The sequence below is a fragment of the Manis pentadactyla genome, chromosome 14, assembly GCF_030020395.1.
Source record: "Manis pentadactyla isolate mManPen7 chromosome 14, mManPen7.hap1, whole genome shotgun sequence".
Taxonomy (NCBI): domain Eukaryota; kingdom Metazoa; phylum Chordata; class Mammalia; order Pholidota; family Manidae; genus Manis; species Manis pentadactyla.
In genome coordinates this window covers 62,736,168-62,763,577 of record NC_080032.1, presented here as the reverse complement: position 1 = coordinate 62,763,577, position 27,410 = coordinate 62,736,168, and the positions used below count along the sequence as shown (strand labels likewise).

The 27,410-nt window shown below is 44.2% G+C and overlaps 1 protein-coding gene across 1 annotated transcript in view; it reads right to left on the bottom strand.

Moving 5' to 3' along the window:
* Positions 1-473: 473 nt before the first annotated feature.
* KCNA6 (potassium voltage-gated channel subfamily A member 6) overlaps positions 474-27,410 on the bottom strand; it is a 42,674-nt gene continuing 15,737 nt past the window's right edge. Inside the window, exon 2 of the mRNA XM_057491626.1 lies at positions 474-953. The gene's annotated coding sequence lies outside the window, so the exon portion shown is untranslated. The remainder of the gene's footprint in view (positions 954-27,410) is intronic.

The window sequence follows — 27,410 nt, the reverse complement described above, 5'->3', positions numbered from 1 at the left end:
GAGTTGCTCAGAAGCAAACTGCAAACCCAGACCCACATAACTAGCGCAGTAAATGTGGTGCAAGAAAATCAGCCTCATGTGCATTGTCACCAAAAGGAAAACATGCTGGGGTAAGGGGCTGCTGAGGGGACACCGCCCCCCTCCAGGGCACCTGGAAAGGATGCTGGAGAGAGGGGACAGGGAGAGCAGGAGGGGCTTCCCAGAAGGAGCTTGCTCTCCTCCCCTGAGGACAGGCCCGGAGTGGAGAGCTGTCAACACCAAGAGCAACGTGCATCCCCCACTGCTGGAAAGAAGCCCCTCCTGCGCCTGGGAGGCCCACCCACAACATCACCAGGGCGCCGGGAGAGCCACAGGGGTGAAGCTCTGGTGACATTCGCCCACAGGTATGTATGGACGAGAGGCAGGCGATGCCTAGACCACGGTTAGTGTCTAGCTCCCGCGAGAACCCCGCTGTCCAGGGCAGGGTCGCTGCAGACAGTAAACACGCCGCTCTTCCGGTGATCCGCAGGTGGTGCTGGGAAGCGGAGTGCCCTGGATACCCGCCTCCTGTCATGACTGCTTGACTTTCTGCTCCACTTAGCTATTGACGTTTCCACACGGCAAAACACACAGCCTCTGCGATTTGCCAGGTATTTATTTGTTAGTCTTTTCGGCCACCCTTCCCTGGGTGGGTCTGTAGCACAGCCATGCACCTTCTGGCATCCCTTGGCCCCTGACCTCCCCACACCATCGGCTTTCACCTTCCCACACAGCCTCACTCCAACATCCTAGGCCCCATCTTTAAAGCCCGTGAGTCCAGTCTCAGCTTTTTCTAGTCTGGTCACTTCTTGTGGGAAGCCATGGGAGGGGTGTCGTCCTCCTGAGAAGTTGAGGGTCTGGGCCCTCTCTGTCCAGCCGCTATCAGAAATGTATGTGTAGGTCTCCTTGCTTGGACCACTGTGCCAGCCTTTTCCCTGCCAGGGAGGATCAGAACAAAGGAAGTGTAGTTAGTGAAGCGGGCTGAGCTGCATGAGGAATAGCCCCAAAAACACAGAGCAGCTCACAGCCTCTTTCCTCAGCTCCTCTGGCACCTGGTGGTCTCCATCCACCGCCCATGTTTCTGGGATCTCTGGTTTGCTCAAAGACACCTCCCGCCCCCCAAGCACCCCTGAGGCTCATCAGCACCAATAAGCACATGCAACCGGAAGCCAGTCCTGCAGAAGTTGTTATTATATTCTAGGTCTTTGACTCTAGACCTTTAATGGCCCCTAAGTCCTCCAAGAATCAAGTCTAAGCAATTCACTTGACCTGCAGTGAAGTGAAGCCTCAGACAATCTGCTCAGCTGGAGCCCTGGCCCTTCCCATCCACCTTGGGTCTTGGGCCCGTCTCTGACCCTCAGCACACACCAGACATTTTCCTCCCTGCATGGAGATCTCATCACAGCCTGGCTCCTCCCTTGCTGCACCCAGAGATGCTTTGGTTTCTCCCTCCCACATTCCTCAGGCCCACTGTCCTCCAGGCCCGGCCCAACCCCAGCCCCTTCACAGCCACTCTGACCATCCCAGTACGACTGCCTTCTCTTTCCCCTGGTTTCCTGCTGCCTTGACATCTGTCCCAGGTGACATTAAACGTCATGGTTTTCTATTGGACAATATGTGAGATTTGGGGCCCACTGTCCTCTGTGCCAGACCTGCCTCCACTGTGGCCTGTGCAAAGAAAGTGAGGACCCTTGCTTTCCCCCCCAACATGAGGCCATGTCTCTCTGACTTCCAGAGCAGCCCGGGGTTCACCACACCAGCCATCAGTCCCTTGTGACTCTGTTTCTGCGTGCATGAAACAAGGACGATATGCTGAGGTGTGTCCCAAGCTTCTCAGAGTTGCCCAAGGATCCGATGGTTGTGAAACTGCTCTCGAAAAGGTAAAGACATACAGAAATTCCAGTAGATATTATTGAGCCCATGCAGTAGTACATCCTGCAGAATGAAAAGACTTAATTTTTGTAATTTCAGTTATTTGGGAGCAAGCCCAGAGGTCCCTAGTGTGGAGTAACTTGTAATTTTACTAAAGCACAAATGTGAGCACAGAGCAGACCACGGGCCTGGCGTTCTGGGCAGCAGATTGCCTCCTGGCTCAGTGCCGCTCGCCACGTAGCATCAGATGCACAGGAACATCACTCAGATGCTTCCCAGTGGCTCCATCTGTTGGCATAACTTCTGCAAAGTGGTTCACAATGAGGAAAGACCTTTGTCTCTTTGTGGAACTCCAGGGGTCATCAAGTGAAAGATAATACTTTAGCAAAAGGTGAAACTGCAGCTTTTTGTTGTTTCAAAGGGAGGTGAACAGGAAGCTGATGGCTCTTCTCACACACTCGTGCCCCAGAAGAAGTACAAACACGTCTGCACTCAATGCTGGGATTGTGTCAGGTGCTGGGATATGACTTCCAAAAGCCACGGGGCCACATTAGGCTCAGTTCTCCTGACGTGAATGTAGACTGCACACTGTGGGCTTGACCCCAAGGCTGCCCTTATGGTTCCACCTACAGCTTCTCATGGTTCTCAGGGAGTTCACCATACTTTTTACAGTCAGCCCAAAGAAAACATCATTAGGAAAGTCCATCTGACCTGGAGTTAAAAGTGGCTGATGAAAAACATGAATTTTTTGTTTGTTTGTTTCCTCCTGAAATCTTAGTAACACTAAGGGGAAATTTTAAGGGCAGCAAGGTAAAATTACAAAGACAAATAAGTCAGGATAGTGGATGAAATATAGTTAAAAGCCAATTTGTAGATGACAGAAAACTACTGGAGGAACAACACTGGACTTAGGAGCAATTTGGAGATTTGAAACCTGAGTGCCTGCAGCTGAGGGGCCAATGACATATGAGGATTCACCCCCAGGGGCCCCGTGGAGGCTCAGGAGTTGGAGGCACTGGTACCATAAAGGCAAGGTCGAAGGTTAGGGCTAATTTTGTTGTAGTTACACATGTGCTTCCAAGTCTCCCCTTTGTCCTACCAAGCCAAACACCTACCCATCTGCCACCCCATCAAAAAAGGGTAAGTTGCAAATAAACTCAACCAAAAAGGTTACCTGGCAACAAGTAAGGCAGGGGTGATGCATATGGAAAAGGGGGGGGGCTACCTGGGACATGAGTGTTTACCTGCTGAATACAGGGAGAGTCTGCCCCCTTCCAGTCCCCTGCTCTACTCCCAGAATAATACCAGGCAAGCAACTGGAGAATTCTTTCCTGCAGACACCAAAGGATTCCAAGAGAAAATGTGTAGAGACATTGATACCTGGAGGTTGCCAAGGAAATGGCTTGCTCACAGCCTCATTGCCCTGCGTTGAGCTCACTACTCAACAAGCCTCCAATTCACTTTGGCACTTCACTCTTGAATATAAAGACACCCACAAAATACAAACATCTAAGGAAAGCCTCAGGTCAAAAGAGATGGAAGACTGAAACTCAGAGGACACAGAAAATGCCAGAAGCAAGAAAGAAAAACTTCAAAAATATTGAAAATCCTGGGATAAATAAATACTGTACCCATGAAACAAGAACAGGATCCTATAAAGAAGGAACCATCCAAGGAGAAGAAAATAAGGAAATTTGAAGTATGATAGTCAAAATAAAACTTAAACAGAAGGTCTAGAAGATTAAGTTGAGGAAATCTCCCAGAAAGTAAGACAAAAGAATAAAGAAAGAATGTGTGTAATATTGTAATTTATAATAAGAAACATATAATTTGTTCTTCATCCACGGTTCCTGGCTAACAGCTCCCAAATCCCATGTAATATCCTAAGTGATTTAGAGAAGTAAGGGCATCTTTTGTTGTATTTGTTTTTTTTCAAGTTCCTGAATTAGCTTCAGAGTCATAAAGTTGAAATAGGTGTCTTTTGTTATTCATAGTAAGCCCCTTTGAATAACACCTAAGTTTATGTGAATGAGGTGATTTTTGGTAAGCCCTGAAAATGGGGGCTGGCTATCAGGGAACCAACCAGAATTAGAAGGTTGGAACTTTCAGTCCCGACTCCCCCTTCCTCTATAACCCTCCCCGCAGACCTCCAGGGGAGAGGAGAGAGGCTAGAGGTTGAAATCAGTTACCAACGGTCTATGATTTAACCAATTAGGCTTATGTAATGAAGCCTCCACAAAAATTCCAGAAGGATGGAGTTCAGAGCGCTCCCAGGTTGGTGAACAGGTGGGGTGCTGGGAGAGTACTGCACCTGGAGGCAGTGTGGAAGCTCGGTGCCTCTTCCCCAGCCTTCCCTACTCATCTCTCTTCTATCTGGCTGTCCCAAGGTGTATCCTCTTATAATAAACTGATAATCTAGCAGCTCAACTATTTTCCTGAGTTCTGTGAGGCACACTACTAAATGAATTGAACCCAAAGAAAGGATTATATGAATCTCCAATTTATAGCCAGTCTTAAGAAGCACAGCTAACAACCTGGACTTCTATTGGTTCTGAAGTAGGGAAGGGAGCAATCTGGTGGGATTGAACCCTTAACCTATGGGACCTGATTTATCTCCAGGTAGACAGGGTAAGACACTCATCTGGTATTCAGAGAACCTAAGAACTGCTGGGTTTGGGAAACCCCACCATGAACACACATTTTGTGGCCCCTAGTGCTGTGAGTGTAGTGTAAGAGTAGAGAGGTCACACAGGAGTGATTTGCTTAGAACAAGGCCATTTGAGAACCAGTCAGGAGATCTGGTTAATAGGAATTCTAGAAAAGAGACAGACAAAAAAATGGAAGAAAATCATCAAAGAAATATCTCAGGAAAATGTTCAACAACTGAAAAACAGGCACTTCCAGACCACGAGTGCCCACTGAATACCCATGAAAACAGATCAAAATATACCTATATCAAGGCACAGCATCATGAAGTTTAGGAATTAAGATGGCATCAGATTTTACCAAAAGCAACAGTAGAAGCTAGAAGTGGAGGTGATTTCAACCTAAAATGCTATGTGCGTCCAAGCAGGAAACTGCTAGAACAGAGACAAGGGGAATCCCTGTAATAGTGAAGAGGTATCCTTGGACAATAGGCATGCAGAGGGCATAGCCCACACAGGAGTAGGGTGGAGGGCCCCAGGCAATCGACATGAAGGTGAAAGATGGCCTGGTAGGAGGATATTTACATTGCTCATGGGAAATTTACTGAAGCCCACTCTCCTTTTGGGTATAAAAGAGTGGCAGCTATTTAGAAAACTAAGCAATGAAAAAAGAAGATATTTAATAACTCTGGGGAAGAACAAAAAGTGGCATAAGAAGGGACATGTAATTATAACACAGCATGCTATGTGGCTCAACAAGGAATAATATTTATAGTCATAATAAAGGAGTGAATACCAATCTAATAATCGTTTTTATACCACAGAGGGTTGAGAAGGGTGTGTATCTATATTGTGGACACTTATGGTGGATGGTGTAAGAAAGTGAAATCCTCATTCCAGACTTAAAAAATAAGGGAAAAAAAGGAATGCAAATTTATTATTAAGAAACACAGTGGCAAATCTAGAATGAAGAGCTAATGAATTGAAGCAGATCATTTCTGGGAAGTGCAAGATAGGGATGAAGGGGCAGTGGTGCTGGAGAGTGTTATTTTTGGTTATAAGCCTTGTTGAAATAGTTTATCTTCTTAAGCTTATAATAATATTTTAATTTAAAGGAAAAAAATAGTACATGAAAATTTCCCTAAACTGAGTCTCCAGATGGAAAAGCCCAAGTTCTACAGGGTTCCCAGATTTAGCAAAAACAAAAACAAGACAAAAAGGACACCAGTTAAATCTGAATTTGACATAAATATAGCAAATAATTTTTTAGTAAAAGTAAGTCCCCAGGAGAAGGGGCGGAAGATGGCGGCGTGAGTAGAGCAGCGGAAATCTCCTCCCAAAACAACATATATCTATGAAAATATAACAAAGACAACCCTTCCTAGAATAAAGACCAGAGGACACAGGACAATATCCAGACCACATCCGCACCTGAGAGAACCCAGCGCCTTGCGAAGGGGGTAAGATACAAGCCCAGGCCTGGCGGGAGCCGAGCGCCCATCCCCGCAACTCCCGGCGGGAGAAGAGCAGGCAGAGCGGGAGGGAGACGGAGCCCAGGACTGCTGAACACCCAGCCCCAGCCATCCGGGCCCAGACACAGTATGTGCCCAGGGGGCCCTGGATGCGAGGGAAACAGGGCAGCAAGAACAGTGAGCGGGCACTGGAGGCCGGGTGTCGGAGAACATAAGAAAAGCGTGCGACCATTTTTTTTTTTTTTGCTTTTTTGCTGTTTTGTTTTGGCGAGCGCTTTTTGGAAGTCTTAAAGGGATAGGGACCCCAATACTAGGGAAACAGGGCAGCAAGACCGGTGAGCAGAGGCCTGAGGCTGGCACCGGAGAATAAAGAAAAACGAGCAACCACCTTTTTTTTTTTAATTAAAAAAAATTTTTTTTTTTTTAATTTAAAATTTTTTTTCTTTTTTTTTTTTTTTTTTTTTTGGTGGTCGTTGTTTTGTTTTGGCAGGTGCTTTTTGGAAGTCTTAAAGGGGCAGGGCGGGACACTTAATCCAGAGGTAGGGAATCCGGGATCTCTGGGCACCCTAACCCCTGGGCTGCAGGGAGCAGGGAGGCCCCTTACGGAGATAAATAGCCTCCTAGCCGCTCCTGCTCCAACGCGACTCCACCATTTTGGAGTAGCTGCCCGAGCCAGGCCACGCCCACAGCAACAGCGGAGATTAACTCCATAGCAGCCGGGCAGGAAGCAGAAGCCCTGTCTGTGCACAGCTACCCAGCACAAGCCACTAGAGGTCGCTGTTCTCCCAGGAGAGGAGGGCCACAAACCAACAAGAAAGGAAGTCCTTCCAGCCGTCACTCGTCCCAGCTCTGCAGACTATTCCTATCACCATGAAAAGGCAAAGCTACAGGCAGACAAAGATCACAGAGACAACACCAGAGAAGGAGACAGACCTAACCAGTCTCCCTGAAAAAGAATTCAAAATAAGAATCATAAACATGCTGACAGAGATGCAGAGAAATACGCAAGAGAAATGGGATGAAGTCCGGAAGGAGATCACAGATGCCAGAAAGGAGATCGCAGAAATGAAACAAACTCTGGAAGGGTTTATAAGCAGAATGGATAGGATGCAAGAGGCCATTGATGGAATTGAAACCAGAGAACAGGAACGCATAGAAGCTGACATAGAGAGAGACAAAAGGATCTCCAGGAATGAAACAATATTAAGAGAACTGTGTGACCAATCGAAAAGGAACAATATCCGTATTATAGGGGTCCCAGAAGAAGAAGAGAGAGGCAAAGAGATGGAAAGTATCTTAGAAGAAATAATTGCTGAAAACTTCCCCACACTGGGGGAGGAAGTAATCGAACAGACCACGGAAATACACAGAACCCCCAACAGAAAGGATCTGAGAAGGGCAACACCAAGACACATAATAATTAAAATGGCAAAGATCAAGGACAAGGAAAGAGTGTTAAAGGCAGCTAGAGAGAAAAAGGTCACCTTTAAAGGGAAACCCATCAGGCTAACGTCAGATTTCTCAACAGAAACCCTACAGGCCAGAAGAGAATGGCATGATATATTTAATACAATGAAACAGAAGGGCCTTGAACCAAGGATACTGTATCCAGCACGACTATCATTCAAATATGACGGTGGGATTAAACAATTCCCAGACAAACAAAAGCTGAGGGAATTTGCTTTCCACAAACCACCTCTACAGAACATCTTACAGGGACTGCTCTAGATGGGAGCACTCCTAGAAAGAGCACAGCACAAAACACCCAACATATGAAGAATCGAGGAGGAGGAACAAGAAGGGAGAGAAGAAAAGAATCTCCAGACACTGTATATAACAGCTCAATAAGCGAGCTAAGTTAGGCAGTAAGATACTAAAGAGGCTAACCTTGAACCTTTGGTAACCACGAATTTAAAGCCTGCAATGGCAATAAGTACATATCTTTCAATAGTCACCCTAAATGTTAATGGGTTGAATGCACCAATCAAAAGACACAGAGTAACAGAATGGATAAAAAAGCAAGACCCATCTATATGCTGCTTACAAGAAACTCACCTCAAACCCAAAGACATGTACAGACTAAAAGTCAAGGGATGGAAAAACATATTTCAAGCAAACAACAGTGAGAAGAAAGCAGGGGTTGCAGTACTAATATCAGACAAAATAGACTTCAAAACAAAGAAAGTAACAAGAGATAAAGAAGGACACTACATAATGATAAAGGGCTCAGTCAAACAAGAGGATGTAACCATTCTAAATATATATGCACCCAACACAGGAGCACCAGCATATGTGAAACAAATCCTAACAGAACTAAAGGGGGATATAGACTGCAATGCATTCATTCTAGGAGACTTCAACACACCACTCACCCCAAAGGATAGATCCACCGGGCAGAAAATAAGTAAGGACACGGAAGCACTGAACAACACAGTAGAGCAGATGGACTTAATAGACATCTATAGAACTCTACATCCAAAAGCAGCGGGATATACATTCTTCTCAAGTGCACATGGAACATTCTCCAGAATAGACCACATACTAGGCCACAAAAAGAGCCTCAGAAAATTCCAAAAGATTGAAATCCTACCAACCAACTTTTCAGACCACAAAGGCATAAAACTAGAAATAAACTGTACAAAGAAAGCAAAGAGGCTCACAAACACATGGAGGCTTAACAACAGGCTCCTAAATAATCAATGGATCAATGACCAAATCAAAATGGAGATCCAGCAATATATGGAAACAAATGACAACAACAACACTAAGCCCCAACTTCTGTGGGACACAGCAAAAGCAGTCTTAAGAGGAAAGTATATAGCAATCCAAGCATATTTTTAAAAGGAAGAGCAATCCCAAATGAATGGTCTAATGTCACAATTATCGAAATTGGAAAAAAAAGAACAGATGAGGCCTAAGGTCAGCAGAAGGAGGGACATAATAAAGATCAGAGAAGAAATAAATAAAATTGAGAAGAATAAAACAATAGCAAAAATCAATGAAACCAAGAGCTGGTTCTTCAAGAAAATAAACAAAATAGATAAGCCTCTAGCCAGACTTATTAAGAAGAAAAGAGAGTCAACACAAATCAACAGTATCAGAAACGAGAAAGGAAAAATCACGACGGACCCCACAGAAATACAAAGAATTATTAGAGAATACTATGAAAACCTATATGCTAACAAGCTGGGAAACCTAGGAGAAATGGACAACTTCCTAGAAAAATACAACCTTCCAAGATTGACCCAGGAAGAAACAGAAAATCTAAACAGACCAATTACCAGCAACGAAATTGAAGCGGTAATCAAAAAACTACCAAAGAACAAAACCCCCGGGCCAGATGGATTTACCTCGGAATTTTATCAGACATACCGGGAAGACATAATACCCATTCTCCTTAAAGTTTTCCAAAAAATAGAGGAGGAGGGGATACTCCCAAACTCATTCTATGAAGCTAACATCACCCTAATACCAAAACCAGGCAAAGACCCCACCAAAAAAGAAAACTACAGGCCAATATCCCTGATGAACGTAGATGCAAAAATACTCAACAAAATATTAGCAAACAGAATTCAAAAATACATCAAAAGGATCATACACCATGACCAAGTGGGATTCATCCCAGGGATGCAAGGATGGTACAACATTCGAAAGTCCATCAACATCATCCACCACATCAACAAAAAGAAAGACAAAAACCACGTGATCATCTCCATAGATGCTGAAAAAGCATTCGACAAAGTTCAACATCCATTCATGATAAAAACTCTCAGCAAAATGGGAATAGAGGGCAAGTACCTCAACATAATAAAGGCCATCTATGATAAACCCACAGCCAACATTATATTGAACAGCGAGAAGCTGAAAGCATTTCCTCTGAGATCGGGAACTAGACAGGGATGCCCACTCTCTCCACTGTTATTTAACATAGTACTGGAGGTCCTAGCCACGGCAATCAGACAAAACAAAGAAATACAAGGAATCCAGGTTGGTAAAGAAGTTAAGCTGTCACTATTTGCAGATGACATGATACTGTACATAAAAAACCCTAAAGACTCCACCCCAAAACTACTAGAACTGATATCAGAATACAGCAAAGTTGCAGGATACAAAATCAACACACAGAAATCTGTGGCTTTCCTATATACTAACAATGAACCAACAGAAAGAGAAATCAGGAAAACAACTCCATTCACAATTGCATCCAAAAAAATAAAATACCTAGGAATAAACCTAACCAAAGAAGTGAAAGACTTATACTCTGAAAACTACAAGTCACTCTTAAGAGAAATTAAAGGGGACACTAACAGATGGAAACTCATCCCATGCTCGTGGCTAGGAAGAATTAATATCGTCAAAATGGCCATCCTGCCCAAAGCAATATACAGATTTGATGCAATCCCTATGAAACTACCAGCAACATTCTTCAATGAACTGGAACAAATAATTCAAAAATTCATATGGAAACACCAAAGACCCCGAATAGCCAAAGCAATCCTGAGAAAGAAGAATAAAGTAGGGGGGATCTCACTCCCCAACTTCAAGCTCTACTATAAAGCCATAGTAATCAAGACAATTTGGTACTGGCACAAGAGCAGAGCCACAGACCAATGGAACAGACTAGAGAATCCAGACATTAACCCAGACATATATGGTCAATTAATATTTGATAAAGGAGCCATGGACATACAATGGCGAAATGACAGTCTCTTCAACAGATGGTGCTGGCAAAACTGGACAGCTACATGTAGGAGAATGAAACTGGACCATTGTCTAACCCCATATACAAAAGTAAACTCAAAATGGATCAAAGACCTGAATGTAAGTCATGAAACCATTAAACTCTTGGAAGAAAACATAGGCAAAAACCTCTTAGACATAAACATGAGTGACCTCTTCTTGAACATATCTCCCCGGGCAAGGAAAACAACAGCAAAAATGAGTAAGTGGGACTTGAGTCAAAAATGAGTAAGCTGAAAAGCTTCTGTACAGCAAAAGACACCATCAATAGAACAAAAAGGAACCCTACAGTATGGGAGAATATATTTGAAAATGACACATCCGATAAAGGCTTGACGTCCAGAATATATAAAGAGCTCACACGCCTCAACAAACAAAAAACAAATAACCCAATTAAAAAATGGGCAGAGGAACTGAACAGACAGTTCTCCAAAAAAGAAATACAGATGGCCAACAGACACATGAAAAGATGCTCCACATCACTAATTATCAGAGAAATGCAAATTAAAACTACAATGAGGTATCACCTCACACCAGTAAGGATGGCTGCCATCCAAAAGACAAACAACAACAAATGTTGGCGAGGCTGTGGAGAAAGGGGAACCCTCCTACACTGCTGGTGGGAATGTAAATTAGTTCAACCATTGTGGAAAGCAGTATGGAGGCACATCAAAATGCTCAAAACAGACTTACCATTTGACCCAGGAATTGCACTCCTAGGAATTTACCCTAAGAATGCGGCAATCAAGTATGAGAAAGATCAGTGCACCCCTATGTTTATCGCAGCACTATTTACAATAGCCAAGAATTGGAAGCAACCTAAATGTCCATCGATAGATGAATGGATAAAGAAGAGGTGGTACATATACACAATGGAATACTACTCAGCCATAAGAAAAGGGCAAATCCAATCATTTGCAGCAACGTGGATGGAGCTGGAGGGTATTATGCTCAGTGAAACAAGCCAAGCAGAGAAAGAGAAATACCAAATGATTTCACTTATCTGTGGAATATAAGAACAAAGGAAAAACTGAAGGAACAAAACAGCACCAGAATCACAGAACTCAAGAATGGACTAACAGGTACCAAAGGGAAAGGGACTGGGGAGGATGGGTGGGTAGGGAGGGGTAAGGGGGGCAGAGAAATAGGGGCGTATTAAGATTAACATGCATGGGGGGGTAGGAGAAAAGGGAGGGCTGTACAACACAGAGAAGGCAAGTAGTGATTCTACAACATTTTGCTATGCTGATGGACAGTGACTGTAAAGGGGTTTATAGGGGAGACCTGGTATAGGGGAGAGCCTAGTAAACATAATATTCGTCATGTAAGTGTAGATTAGTGATACCAAAAACAAACAAAAAAAAAAAGGGCAGTTCCTGTGTGGTAACCTCCAATGAGTTCTACACAAGGGTATAAAGGGCATATAAGTGTAGGCAAAGGGTCTGTTTGCATTTATACAGAAGATCAAAGCCTAATTGGGCTACCCCGAAAATGAACTAAGATACGATATGAAAGAGAACTTCCAACATCAGCACTCTCTGGAAGACTCATGCCAGAAGATGATCATCAAAAAACCCCAACAAAGATCCACGCACTGCTACAGCTGTAGATGCACTCATCCCACCAGCTCCTGGACTTGCCATGGGAATGAAGGAGATATCTAAGCTGGCCTGTGCATACAGTAAAACAACAAATTTGACTGGATCTATACTGTTGGAACTCAACCAAGAACTAGGAGAAGTGCAAATTGTAGCACTCCAAAATCTTACAACTACAGACTATTTACTGTTAAAAGAACATAAGGGATGTGAACATTCCCCAGGAATGGGTTGTTTTAATTTGTCTGATTTCTCTAAGACTGTTCAGGTTCAGTTGGACAATACCCACCATATCATAGATAAGTTTTCACAAATGCCTAAGGTGCCTAACTGGTTTTCTTGGTTTCACTGGAGATGGCTGGTAATTACAGATATGCTTTGGTTATGTAACTATAATCCTATTATGTTAATGTGTGTGCGCAATTTAAGTAGTAGCTTAAAACCTATACATGCTGAAGTTACTCTACAAGAAGATATGTCAAAGAAATAATCAATCTTCCCATGTTTTCTTCCGCCTGCTACTTCTATAGCTTTTCTTCTTCCTTCCTAATTACAACCCTTAAATAGAATTCGTGCCTCATATCAAATTTACCGAGTATCATAATTCTTCCAAGTGGTAAAGATATCTCAAGACAAATGCTGGGCATAGAAGCTACAGGGCATAAATATGCAAAGAAATAAAAAGCTAACCATTTCAAACAATAAGGCTTCTCTCTCACTTACCAACTTTACATTTCCCTGTATGGCCCCGGAAGATGACTGGTTAGCCAGAGACGGGTAAGATTCCTCAAGGGAGGAACAACCTAAGACAGGCACAGTCGCAGGGGGGTCATCAGGTGAGAAATTGGGGATCAACAGAGGTGAGGCTTAGAACCTCACCCCCCCTGTTCTGAGAGAAATCTTCTGCATACGTGGATGTTTTATTGCCCTGGTCTAGCTTGGATTAACATATAGTCTACAGGCACACACCTGATCATCTACATTTGCTCTCTTACAACACTAAACTATGTTTTCTACCTTTATCTTGTATCTACCTACCACTTCAGCATTTTATTAAAAATAATAATAATAAAGAGAGAAATGTGGTATCCACATATAAATCAAGTATAAAAACCAAATGAGTATTCATATTTGAACTGACTGTTTATAGTTCATAATGCATGAGCAAAACCGAAAGTTTCTGTGATGACTGCCCTTGTACTGTTCACTATGTAACTTATTCATTATGTAAGAATTTGTTCTCCATGTAAGAACTTGTTTGTTATGCCTCAGAAGATTGGAGACTGACGAAAATTAGGCTTGGGGTGGATTAATGATTGTGCATTGAGCATTGACTCCCCTATACAGAATTTTATTGTCGTTAACAACCATTTGATCAATAAATATGAGAGATGCCCTCACAAAAAAAAAAAAAAAAAAAAAAAAAAGGACAGACTTCCAATGGTAAAATAAATAAGTAACCGGGATGTAATGTATAGCATAAGGAATATAGTCAAGATATTGTAACAGCTTGGTAGGGTGATAGCTGGAACCTAGAATTATGTATATAAATGTTCTACCACTGTGTTGTACACTTGAAACTAATGTAATGTAATACTGTGCGTCAACTACCCTTCAATAAAAAATAATTATCTAAAAAAAAAAAAAAAAAAAAGTAAGTCTCCAATACTGCAAAAATTGCTCATAGTTTGCTTGAAAGCCAAACTTAATGAGCATCCTCTATTTAATCTAGCAACCCTATGCCCAGCACACACATAATAGCCATGATATCGCAAAGCACTGGGGCTAAAAAGATGTCAACAATGTCCAGGTGGAAAAATGTCACATAAAGATATCTGAAAAGTAGTGATTTCTTAGGGCAAGATTGGAAGTTTGGACAGTGGAGAAATGCCTTCAAAATTCTGAAGAAAACGATGTCCACCCTAGAACCTTACATCCATCCATTTATGAATGAAGTTGAGGATTCAATAAAAACATTTTAACTCCCCTTCAGACACAAACTAAAACAGTCATGGGGAGTCCTCATTTTTTATATCTGCAATATATTGAACAACTAAACCTGAGAATTCCTCATGCATTCATTTTTTAAAATCCCTTCCTTTGCCCCCTAAATCAGTCTCTGGGGATAGCTAGTGGGGGTCACCTCTTCAAATAGACTGCCCTCCTCAGAGCTTGGGCCTTTCCACATCAGCAGAAAAAGACTGGGACCATAATCTGGACAGTCCTGCCTTTTGCTAAACCCAGTATGAACTACTGATCAGCTCGATATCATCTATATTTGCTCTTGCCATTGTCTGCAGTTGGGTTCAACACCTGTTTCCCAAGTGTTCTGCTGTTTCTGTGAGTGATGTGCAATGTGAATTCCTTGAAAAGCTGAGCTTGATAAAACTTTCTGCTCCTCTGGGATATGTCACCAAAGCCCTGTGCCTTCCCATAAAGGTGAAAAAGTGGCATGTCATCAGTTTAGGGCTACAGTTTGTGCTACAGACATCTTCAGGAAAATTGTCAGGACACTCTCAGGACTTAGTGTTCACCATTATCTTTAAGAGCATATGTACATTATAATCATCAACAAAATGCCAATTAAAAAGATACCACTTAATGCCCATCAAATTAACAGCCCAACTAGAATATTCAGAGCTCCCTGGCTGCCATAAACCTTCACACAGAGCTGGTGATTTCTTCTGTGCATCTCTTAATTTCTATAAGATTCCATTATCATTTTTCAAGGTGAAAATAACTTTTTGTGATTCTAAAAAAATTACACACTCATTGTAAATAATTTAGAAAACTATAAAAAAGAAACTGGGAAATCACACATATCACTTCCACCTAGAAAAAACACCCTGACGTGGTTTCAACCCCATTATTTACTCGGTGGCCTCATCTGATAAATGGACATAATAATTGAAGTTGCTTTACCATGTAAGAACTTAGGATAATAGTTGTGTAAGGCATAGTGTTCAATAACTGGTAGCTATGACCATTAACATTATTAATATACCTTGGGTCTTTTTTCCATGCAAATACACATTTTTGTCAACTGTGCACATTTTATGTTCCCACAAAACAGTTTTTGTGTGCCAAAAAGATTATTTAGAGGATATGTTGCTTGGGTAAATATTCAATTTATTAAGGTTATAAATCTTTCAATTGAGTTCTTCCTTAAGCTTTTGAATTCTACTGACAAATTTTGTTATTCTGTTCATAAACAAAGGTTGCCATTTTTGTTTTTCAAAATCCTAATCTCCTGGCCAGTCTCTGAAATCAATAAGAAGAAGACAATGCCTTGGATGTGTGTCCTGTACTGAATGCTGCGTCCCCCCCATATCCCTATGCTGAAGCCCTAATGCCCAGGGTGGCTGTGTTTGGAGATGGGGCCTCTCAGGAAGTAATCAAGCTTAAGTGAGAACATAGGAGTGGAGCGCTAGTCCCGTGGGACTGGTGTCCTTACAAAAGAGGGAGAGACTCCAGAGTCCTCTTCCAGTTCTGTGTGCACAGAGGAAAGTTCACATGAGGGCATAGTGAGAAGTGTACAGTCTATAACCAGGAAGAAAGGGCTCACCAGAAACCAAGTTTGCTGGCACTCAATCGTGGCCTTCTAGCCTCCAGAACTGTAAGAAAATAAATTTCGTTCTTCAAGCCACACAGTCTGCGGTATTTTGTTATGGCAGCCCTAATACAAAATGAGAAGCAGAGATGCCTCCCTTACATCCAGAAAAAAAAAGTCAAGAGGTCGACAACAGGAAAAGAGCAGGGACTCACACACCGCTAGGTGGTAACATCCCTGGGGGTGGCCAGACTGCAGAGGACCGCTGTTGGGTGCACTTGGCCTGCCAGCGCCGACGCACAGGGCACCCAGCTCAGGAGTGGAGGGGCAGGGCCACTACACAGTTTGAGCACCAAGATTTAAACGCAGTCTTACAGTTGCCAGATTTAGCAAATAAAAACACAGAATCCACAGTTGAATCTGAATTTCAGATGATTTTGCAATATTTGGGACATACTTTTGTTTTTTTACTTTGAATTTTTTTAGACTGAAAAGAAAAACAACAACAGTCCAGCCACTTGGGAAATTCTTACATAAAAAATTATTCACTGCGTTTCATCTGGAATTTAAATTAACTGGGCAACCTGTATTTTTTCTGGCAACTGTACCCAATATAGGCACAATTTTCTGGAGGGCATTTTAGTAACACATGTCAAAACTAAAGGCCCACATAATTGTTAGCATAGCATTTCCACTTCTAGAAATTTATTTACAAGAAATAATTAGTTAATAAACATGTACAGGTAAGTGCTTAAAATCCAGAAAAACTGAATTAATGTGAGTGGGTAGTTATGGTATTTTTGCTCAAATGTATGCAGCCTTAGACTGTAAGTTTTTAAGTCTAAGTCACGTACACACACACATACACATGAAAAACATCTGGAGTAATTACACCAAAATGTTGATAGGAGTTATCTCTGGATTGTGGGATTATTGGTGACCTTTACTTTGCTCTATAAAACTTTATACCTATATTATCTTAATAATCAGAATAAAACAATAGTCCTATTAAAATTTTGAAAAAGAGTCCTAGTAACTAAAAAATAAAGAATTACACAAAAGCATTCTTTGATAATTCTGTGACCTTGAAATTTGAAGCAAAGAGCCCATGTACGGATTCAGGAATTCCTTATCTAAAGTCATGGACACAATTTGTGTCCTATTTTAGTGTCCATTTATCTAAGCTATGACATCTTGCTCTTGCTAAAAGAGCCATGAAAGAACCTGGGTGCAATAGATATTTGCTATTTTTGTTTTCTTGTTTGCAGCAAGGGTGGTTTTTCTGTTTTTTGTTTTGTTTTTTTTTTTGGATACCCAAAATCCATTTTATCCCTTCTTTCTGTTACAGAATACCAATTTTCCTTCAGAGAAACTATCCCCTCACCCCATGTTAGTTCCACATGGTTTAGGTAAAAAATGACTGCAACCTGGACCCTGAGGATGAGCATGTAACCCAGAGATGGCCACTCAGAGTACACCATTCCCTGGCCTAATAACTTGCCCAGTTAAGAGGATGAGGTGGAATTCTCACCAATGAAATTCAGATCATGGATTTTGTCAGATCAATAGAAGCACTCTCTCTTTATGAGACGAGAACACAGAAAGATATATATCTGGAGTTGCTAGCCATCTTTCTGCCACCTGACCAACAAGAACAGCAAAATTGCATTTAAAAAGATGAAAAAAAATTACCTCCTGGATCACATTATACCTGAAGCACATTTTATTTTTTAAAAGAATTTTGTTATTTTCAAGCATTATAGTATGGACCTTAGACTTATTCTTTATTTTTCCAGGAAAGGCTCTGATTAATTTAATTGATGGAAGAATGAAATTAATTGAGTCTAGTAGCACTACCTACAAACACTGCTTAGAATTTCATGGGTGGAAATATCCTAAGGAGGACAGTTGCTAGGCATTCTGTGTACACAGGACATCTCCTGTATATAATGATTTTGTCCTGCTTCCTTTATTGGCTTTCTCAAGACACCCTAAATGTCTTGTATGCAGCTTTTTCAATTAGTTACAAAAATTCAGCAGTTAGGGCTATTTATCAAACTTATCTGGGCATCCTGTACTTTTATTTGCTATATTTTGTGGGCTTACTAAGGAGTCATTCAACCACTACAAACTTCCATGCTTCACCCTGCTTAACAGTATCTCTGCCAACTGAAGTCCAGTTTTAGGTGAAGTTATATGAGTTAATAACTGTTTCTTTTGATTAAGTTGGTTTGAGCCAGATATTTAGTCTCTTGCAACCAAAACACAGCCAACTGGACCAAATTAATTACATAGCCAACAGCACCTAAGCTCCATAGCCTAATTATAATAATGGTTTCATTTTATATGAATCATTTACTGCCTTCAGGGTATTTGAAGTACTATCTCATTAATAAACCCTCCCATCCTTTGGCATAGACATTATTTATTCTGCTTCATAGATGAGGAAACTGAGGCTCCATGAGACTAAATAATTCAGCCCAAATCACACAGCTAAGTGGATGGAACCATGGTACAAGTCACCAAGCCGGAGCTCTTCCACTCAGCCATATTAGTCTCTAGTCTGAACTTGGAATTCTGAATTCCAGTGTCAACACCACAGCAAATTCTCTCATTGGGCTTAGGTTCACTAGCACTTGAGGCTAAATAACACCAGAAAGCCTTACTTCACACAAATAGCTCTGATTTGAAGTCAAACACAACCTATTTAAAGTGGGTGAAGGAAGCTACCCCACCCTAGTACTACTGTTTATCTAACTTCCAAGCAAGGATCATGATCTGAAGGCAAGTTTTTGGCTCACTTGAGTAGTGGCTGGTGCCAGTCAGCATTGTGCAATCTCCAAAGCATTACTCAAAGTCAACATCATCATTGAAATGAACTGGATAACTGCAAAATTTCTACTTTATATAAACTCTGCAAGCTGGACGTGAATTGTGTATAAATGCAGGCCTGAGACAGAGGAATCGCCAGATTTCTAATCACTCATTTTGGTTTCTTATGAATATATAACAATATATAAATAAAATGATCTATGCAGATTACCCTGCAACATGACATCCTATGTGCAATTAGCTTCCATTCATTATTTCTTACAGTGACCCAATAGCCCTCTCAAGGAACTGCAGCACAGCAGATAGCTGATATCTCTGTTTAGAGTCAGGTGGAGATAAATAAATAGATAAAGAAGATGTGGTATATATACACAATGGAATATTATTCAGCCACAAAAAAGGAGGAAACCCATTTGTGATGTGAATGAACCTAGAGGGCATCATGCTAAGCTAAATAAAAGAAAAACAAATACCCTATTATCTCACTTACACATGCAATCTAAAAACCAAAACAAACAGAAAAGAAACAGGCCCATAAATACTGACAACAGACTGTTGGTTAGTATGGGGAAAGGGGTTGGGCAGAGGAGTGAAATAGATGAAGAGGATAAAGAGGTACAAACTCCAAATTATAAAATAAATTAGTCCTAGGAATGCTAATACAGCATAGAGAATGTAACAAATAATACTGTAGTACCTGGTACAGTAACGGGGTAACAACACTTATATATTCCTCCGACAAGTGGTGAGCACTTAGAGTGCGTAATTATCAAATCACTATGTTGTATATCTGAAACCAATATAATATTGTCTATCAACTATTTCCCAATAAAAAAGGTCAGGTAGCAGGTCAACAGCAAACCGGTACAATAAAGTTTCTCACTTGTCAGAGGCCATTGAGTCCAGGGCCATCAGGTCACGTTTCATTCAGGCTGCACGTAAGCAATCTCAGGTCAGGGAAAGTGCTCCCGCTGGGAGCAGTTTTACTCTTGGACAAGGACAGCGCCCACTGGCCCTCCCTGTGCAGATGGCACAGCGCCACTGCTTCCCCAGACAGCAGAAGCTGAGCAGGGGCTCCCACAGCAGGCTGGAGGGATGGAGGCAAAGCTTTTTGGTTTGTTTCTGAGTAAATCTACCTGTCCAACATCTCCACTTGATTTCCTGGCAGCCCTGAGTATTTTGTAGAGGAAGTTACAGGAATAAAAGACACTGTTTCTTACCAACCCCTTCAGCAGGCTGAAGGGGGGCTTCTCAGTCTCCCAGACAGGGTCCAGGGAAGATTGGAGTGGCCAAAGAAGGTGGAATCGGTGACACCACAGCCCTAGGTCACTGGGATGATGACGCCGCCCCCACCCCCCACCGCGCCGTGCCCTCCCAGGTGCACGTGCACATTTTCCAGCATCAGAAAACTCTTGGAGAACTTTCTGAAGCCTGGGGCAGCAGCACCTCACATACAAAGGGTCTTTTCAAGCCCACCTCTGAACTGCCGAGCCCACTCAGCCCGCCCATTCATGAGCAACTGGCCAATGCCCAGTAAGCGACATCAGTCACTTCTTACAAGGACGGTCCATCCGCCGCACACCAAACGCAGTGCGCGTTTGACCTGAGAGGTCTGCCCCACTCTGCAGGCAACAAAGGGATGCATTGTCTGCAGAGGATTTGAAAACAATGGCACAACGGACCCTAAGTCTGTGTTTTACTTTCACGTGTGTCAGCAATTATAAACAATATCCATGATATATTCCTCCTGACAAGAGTGGGCCGCCTCTCCCCACCACTGGCACTGCCAGCCACTGGTCCCACCAGGTCCCCACCCCCTAGTGTCTTCCCCACTCCTGTTCTCACTTCAGCCAGATGGGTCACTCCGGAAGAGGCTCTGAGCATGTCCTGCCTCTGATTTAACATCCCTGCTTGCTCCACTAGCTTCCAGAAGGAACACAGCTTCGCCCAGCAGCTTCCCGGCTCTTCACAATCTGTGGCCAGTCTGCTTTCCTAGCCTCCCCTGCACCCTTTCTCCCACCCTCTGTGTCCCAAGATCAGTTCCCTGAACACATCATCCCTTTCTTGGGTCTCTTCCTCCATACAAGCCATTCCTTCTATTAAGAATTTTCTATTAAAAAGTTTCAATCCTGAAAACTCCAACTCATCTTGCAAGGAATAGTTGATGTGTCAACCTCTCTGGGAAACTTCCCTTGACTCCCTCCAGGCCTGGGAAGAATGCATTATTCTTGCTGCTTACGCAGAGAGCCTGCTGCAAGCTTCCACTGCCGCACTAACTGCAAATCCCCCCTTCTCCCGCTGCCATGGCCTAGTTTCCCCGATGGCTTCCAAGAAGGCTAATTTCTGATCCCAATTGTAGAGACTGAGACATATGTTAGGCTACATTTTACTAGTTCACAGAGTTGCTGTGCCTCCAGTCAGCCCCCAGACGCACTCACCTTTCAGGTCCTGACTGTGGGTGCGAGCAGGCACCCTTCCTCTGCCCCTGTGATCCTCATTCTATGAAAGCAACTGGAAAAGAGGACCAAGGGCCACCTTGGAGTCTTGCTCTCTCTCTCTCTCTCCCTCCTGAAAGTCACCCCTAAGAGGGCTGGGCACAGATTTGGGGTCCAAGATCGGTAGGAGAAGAGACCCTGCCTCTACCTGAAGTTGTGGCTGCGTGTCTCATCTCGGCCTTCTGCTCCAGAGCCCAGAGTGGCAGGTAACAGGGCGCTACTTTGCACACTAATAGAAGTTGTACCTTGATTCCTGCCTTCATCTCTGCCTGTCACTCCCTCAGCCAGATCCCCGGTGATGAGGGGGGACAGCAGGAAGGGATCTGGGCCCATATGGAAGCCCTGAAAGCCTGCCCCCAACCTCTGCCGTTACCACACAGTACTGTCAGTGGCCTACCTGCGTCTACCATCCATTATGATTTCCTTTCTCAAAACACTGAAGTTCTGCTCACCTTCGATTCCCCAAGGCCTGGTACATGCAGGCTTAAAATAAATGCCTATTAGAAAATAATAAATGGGTATGAGACACTGTGCAAGGTGCTTTCTCCCCCCTTTACTGATCCCCAGCCCAGCTGGAACCCCCGCCTCTGCTTCTCTGCTCTCAGAACACCAGCTTTGTTCAGGTTTCTTGAAGGCAAGTGCTCCAGTGAAGTTGGGTCCCTCCCCGGTTTTGTGGGTGCCTCTTTGAGTCTAAACCAACCAGGGTAATCCTACCCACTGCTGCTGAAACCGGTTAGGATGGGCCTGTGTCCTAGCCATGCTCTGAGAGGCACAGTGGGAGACACTTGGGAAAGGCTTCCTCATTCATAGGAAGGCCAGGCCCTTCCTGCCTTCGGATCCTGGAGTGGGACATACTTGGAGTTCTGCTGGCATCTGTGAGCACAAGGAAGACCAGGCGAGCCCCAGAAAACAGAACCCTCTGAGCCCATCATGGCTGTGGCAGGCAGACTGCAAAAAGGGTTCAAACCCCCCACCCTGCCCCTGGCAGTGTGCCTTTGAAGCCCCTCGCACCAAGAGGCAGGGCCTATTTCCCTGATACCTGGGCCTGGCAGCTTAGGCTCGGTATTTGCTGTAGCCAGTGGTATCCAGAAGTGAAACAGCACCAGTTCCAAACCTTGGTCTCCATGACGCTGAGGCTTCTCTTTGCTCTGGGGCCTCTGTGTCCATCCTGAGAAAAGGCCCCAACTATTGTGATTTCTTCAAAATGTCAGCTGAACACGTGCTCTCAGAGGAGATTAGCTATAGACATATCTTGCCTTAGCCAAGAGAGGAATTAACACTTAGGACTCCACACCCAGCTCAGTTATAAAGCAGCCATAACAGCCATGTGGCCTTGGGCCGATCAAGTGATCTCTCAGGACCTCGGTTTTTTTCATCTATAAAATGAGAAAGTGAAGCTGGATAATGGGCCAGACCCCTTCCCGCTTCCCTGGTTGGGAGGTCTTCCATGGCTTCCATAGAGAGACTCGCCCAGACTGAACTGGAACCTTCTGTCCTAACTAATGGTTTCTGGGAAAGGGACTCAGATTGGTTCATATTCCTCTGTCCTCCAGTCACCACGTCAGGGGACGGGTCCAACAATCCCAACCTGGATTCTAGAGGCTGAGCCTGACAGGGCAGGGAGGAGGTCCCTGTGAAGGACTCCTGGCCCTCTGACGACATCAAACCAGAAGAGTAAGGACCCCCCACGCCAGCCGTGGGCCCTGGGAAGCTATGCCTCAGCTCCCTCTGCTTCAAGAACAGAGAGCTTATCAGCCCCCAACCCCCCTCTCCCCTCCTCCCACATCCCCTCAACTGGCAGAAAAGCCACACAGGGTTGTTGTACAAGAGGAGGGGGCAGCAGAGAAGTGCCTTTCCTGAAAGTCAGTCCTGAGGGACCAAAAGTCATCAAAAGCATTGACTGATGCCCCACATCAGCCGCCAGATCAATTAACCACCCACGGTGGGCAGGCCTGAGAGAGCAAGAGGGACACTGGGGCAGTTACCCACTATGTGGGGGCTTCCTCGCTTCCTGGGTTACAAGGCTGCTGCCCAGAGAGGAGAGGGAGCTCGGAACTCGGGGGGCCTTTGTGCTCCCCCACCCCCACCGCAGCTCTGCAGTGTGCATTGCCTGGGAGGCCAAACCCCGCCTCCTCCTCCCTCCCGCCCCTGAGTTCCGAGGACACAGGCTGCAGGGCTCTGCCAGGAGAGCCTGCAGTGGCCCGGGAGCCTCTCCAGGCCTGAGTCGGGAGCTGGGTGGAGGGTGGTGGAGGGCGTATGCAGTCACCTGGCTGCATTCTTCTCTCCCTCCTCGACCTTGTTCAGCTCCAATTAGCCAGACGTCCAGACAGGGACTCACCGCTGCAGGGGCCTCAGCCCTCAGAGCAGCCCCACAGGAGGGACTCAGGTGGGTTTTAGGGCTCTTGGGGGGCAGGAGGGGGAGTGCGTGCAGGGAAGAGGAGCTCGGTGGTGACTGGGAGTACTTGGGATGGAGGTGACAGCTGGCCAGGAGGGAATGTGGCCCTGAGGCAGCAGTTATGGGTGCTGCATTCTGCAGAGGACCAGTCATGAAGGGCTGGGTCTGGGGCTGAGGGTCAGACTGCTGCAGGCGGCACACACGGTCCAGGTCCCTGGGCCTGCTGTCCCTCAGTGCCATCTTCTAACTGCGAAGTGGGCTGCAGCACGGGAGAAAAACACAACAACTGCCCGCCTCACAAGGAGGCTGTCTGAGGAGGAAGCCTGATGGCGGCAGCAAGGATGGATGTGGATGAGAATTAACACCAGCACGAGGTGAGGCAGCTGGTGGACGCTAAAATTTCATCCTGGGAGACCTTCAGGGGCTGGTGGGCGTCCTTTCCCCCAGGGCCGGGCAGGACTGGGCTGGGCTGGGCAGAGAACAGCCTCTGCAAACTCAGGAAAAGCTGTGCAACCTGGGCCAGGCAGTTAGTCTCTCTGGGCCGAAGGCAATCATAAAGACTGCTCTCCTGACCCCAGGGGATTGTTGTGGTGTTCAGCGTGAAAGAGATGTGTAAGATGTGCAGTGCATTTAAATGTAAAGGTGTAAAATTATTATCACCTTTGGTTCCAACTCTGGATGTACACTGAAATCTCTTGAGAAGCTTTTTAAAATTTGCTGCACTGGACCCCGTCCCAGATCAATTATTCAAATTGGGGGAGGGGGCAATAAGAGAGCAGAGTGGGCAGGAAGTGGTACTTTTTCAAAAGCTTCTCAGGTGATTCCCATGCTCCATGAAGGTTTAGACCCAGTACCTAAAACTTCCCCAAACTTCCTGAATATAACCACTTGGACCATATGTCTTCAAAAAGCAGTCTCAGCTTCTCCCAGATCTACTGAATCAGAATTTCAAGGCGATCTCTGTATAGACCAAGTCACAAAAGCAGATGAATATCTCCTTCCAGTGATGAGTGACGAGTCTGCAGATTTCTCTCTCCCTATAGGGAGCCCCGGCTTAGCAGCTCAGGGAGGGGGACAGCGTGCTCCACAGATGGGATGTACAGACATGTGCTTCCGGGACCAGGTTACACGAGACGGTCACATCCAACCCCATGCCTGCTGCACTTGGACTCAAATCCAATCATAAAAATGACACGTTTCACAGCCAAAGAGCCAGAAAACCTTCAGATAAAAAGGAATCCATGATGAGTTATCTGTCACTAACAGCACAGATTCCCTAAGTGGCTGGTTGTCAATAGATTGTCCAGGCTCTCTTGTTCACACTCTCTCTGCTAACTCTGTTCCGTTCAGAAGATTCTATGAACACACACACATTCACACATGGAGGCTCCAAGCTCATCAAACACACAAGTTGGGCACGATGAGGGTTAAAGGAGAAAGGAATTCACACCAGGCACCTGGAACATCACTGTGTGAATTTGCATTCAAACAATATTAGGACTGAAAGCTCGTGGCAGGATTGTTCTCCCTGGTTCGTTCATCTCACACGGGCATCATCAGCACAGCAGTGAAGAACAGGACTTGAAATCCCAGCCCAGCACTTACTGGCTGGGTGACTTTGGGCAAGTTGCTTCTGTGACCTGGAGATACTTCCTGGGATGCTGGGAGGATTAAATGCATTAGTGGTACACGTAGAGCTCTTAGAAACATGCCTGGCATGTGATATGCTGGAGAAATGTTTGCTGCTATGAACAATTACTGTTTCTGTTATTGCTTTATTATAGGTGAGGAAGCTGAGGCCTAGAAAATGATTTGCTCAGTTTCTTCATCCTTCCTGACTCTTGTAGGAATAGAACCTAAGGAAATAGTCACCAGTGTGAACTAATATACTAAAAATGTTCACTGCAGCATCATTTAGAAAAACACCAAGCTAGAAACAATCTGAGTGTCCAACAATAGAGGGTAGGTTACCAAAATAGTGGTGTATCTACATGGTGATTATATAATAACTGCACAAGAAAATTAGAGATACCATATGAAGTTTTTAAATGAAATACAATATGATCTCTATAAAGATGTAAATACAAAAGAGCCAGAGCTGATCTGGAAGAAAAACCCAACAAAATGCCAACATTGAATGTGTCTGGTTGTGGGATTATGGGCACCTTTATTTTCTTTCCTATGCTTTTCTGAATTGTATTGATTTTCCATAATGAGCAGATACTACTTTTAAAGTCAGAAAATAAAATGTTTGTTTGAAGCAATTTGCTCAAGGTCATTAGGAGGCCACACAGGCTTCTTACTCCCATCCAAGATTCTGTTGCCCATTGGGCTGCACCAAGCCAGCCAAGACCTTCCTATCCAGTGGCTTTTCTAGGCCTTTCTATGGCACAATGGGCCAGCCCAGCAAGTAAATCTAACACCTGCCCTTGGGGGCACTGCCCATTCCTACAAATGGAAAGAGCCAGCTTTCACTTTGAGGATACCAAAGAATTGTGCCAGCTTTTCTTGCCTTTGTTTTTCCCACAGGCTCCCTCCACAAGTGGGGAGACAGGGCCCCAGAGAGCATTTGCTAGCACCCCTGCTGGTCTGCATTCCCCAGCTTCTCCTTAATATAGAAGCGCCTTTCAGTGCCCAGCATTTTTCCAATCATAATGCCAAGGTGCTTGACACAGCCAAAACCAAAGAATGTTTATTTTGCAACTTTGAAATAAAAAAGATCTGGAATCACTTAATAACTACGATAGACCTCATCTAAGAAAAATAGGAAGGCAGGAAGGCGGGTGGGGAGTAAGAGAAAAGCAAGGGGAAGAGATTGATCACACTCAGTATGACATAAAAATCACTACATCTCTTTCAAAACTTTGCTATAACCTGCTCAGGACATTTTTAAGTGTAACGTTCTGATCTTTGTCTATAAAATAAGAGGCTGGAGCAGATGAGCTCTGAAATTCAATGATTCTCTATAAAGCTGGAATTTTAGTAACTCCAATTCTTTTTGAAAGAGTGTGCTGGGACAAAAGCTGGGTGATGAAGTGTTGATGAATAAGCTGAGCATCCACAGAGTTCTCAAGCAAAAACTAAAAAAACCTGTCAAATCCAACCATCTCACTTTACAGATGAAGATACTAGGCCAGAGAATAATATGAATCACTAACATCTGCTGAGTGCCAGGCAGGCAACTTGCTCTGGGTCACACAGCAGGTTGGGGACAGACCCAGAATTAGATGCGATTCCTGCCTTCCCTATAGTCACCTTGTTCTAACTTTTAGTGGATTTAAGGTTGAAAGAAACAATCAGATATCAGAAACTCTTCCTCACAGCCTGGGATGTACAGAAGAGGAGCAGGTTCAAAGGCAAGAATAGGTCAAGACCAACACCATCCTCTCTCCTGTTACCTTAAAGCACAGAAGGAAACCATTGAAGAATTTAGTCCCTGGCGACCTGGTGGGGGCGCAGACACCAAGCAATCAGGCCCTTCCTGGGCCAGGCGGAGCAGAGTCCCAGGTCACAACCCTCAACAGCACGAAGAATGCCCAGCAGAAAGAGCTCCCCAGAGGACCTGAACCCCAGCACAGGAGCAACCAGGTCCCATAGGGAGGCACTGAAGCCCCTTGGAATAGAGAAAGAGTATGTCATGCTGGCATTTAGGAAAATGGAAAAGAAGACTGAGAAACCTACTTGTTGCTAGTAGTTTTTTGTGTCTTGCTCAGATTGTGGATAAGATTTTATAAATGTGATCCTCAGTAAGGTACACTTGAATGTTTTCATTAAAAGGTCCAGTTTAGTTAGA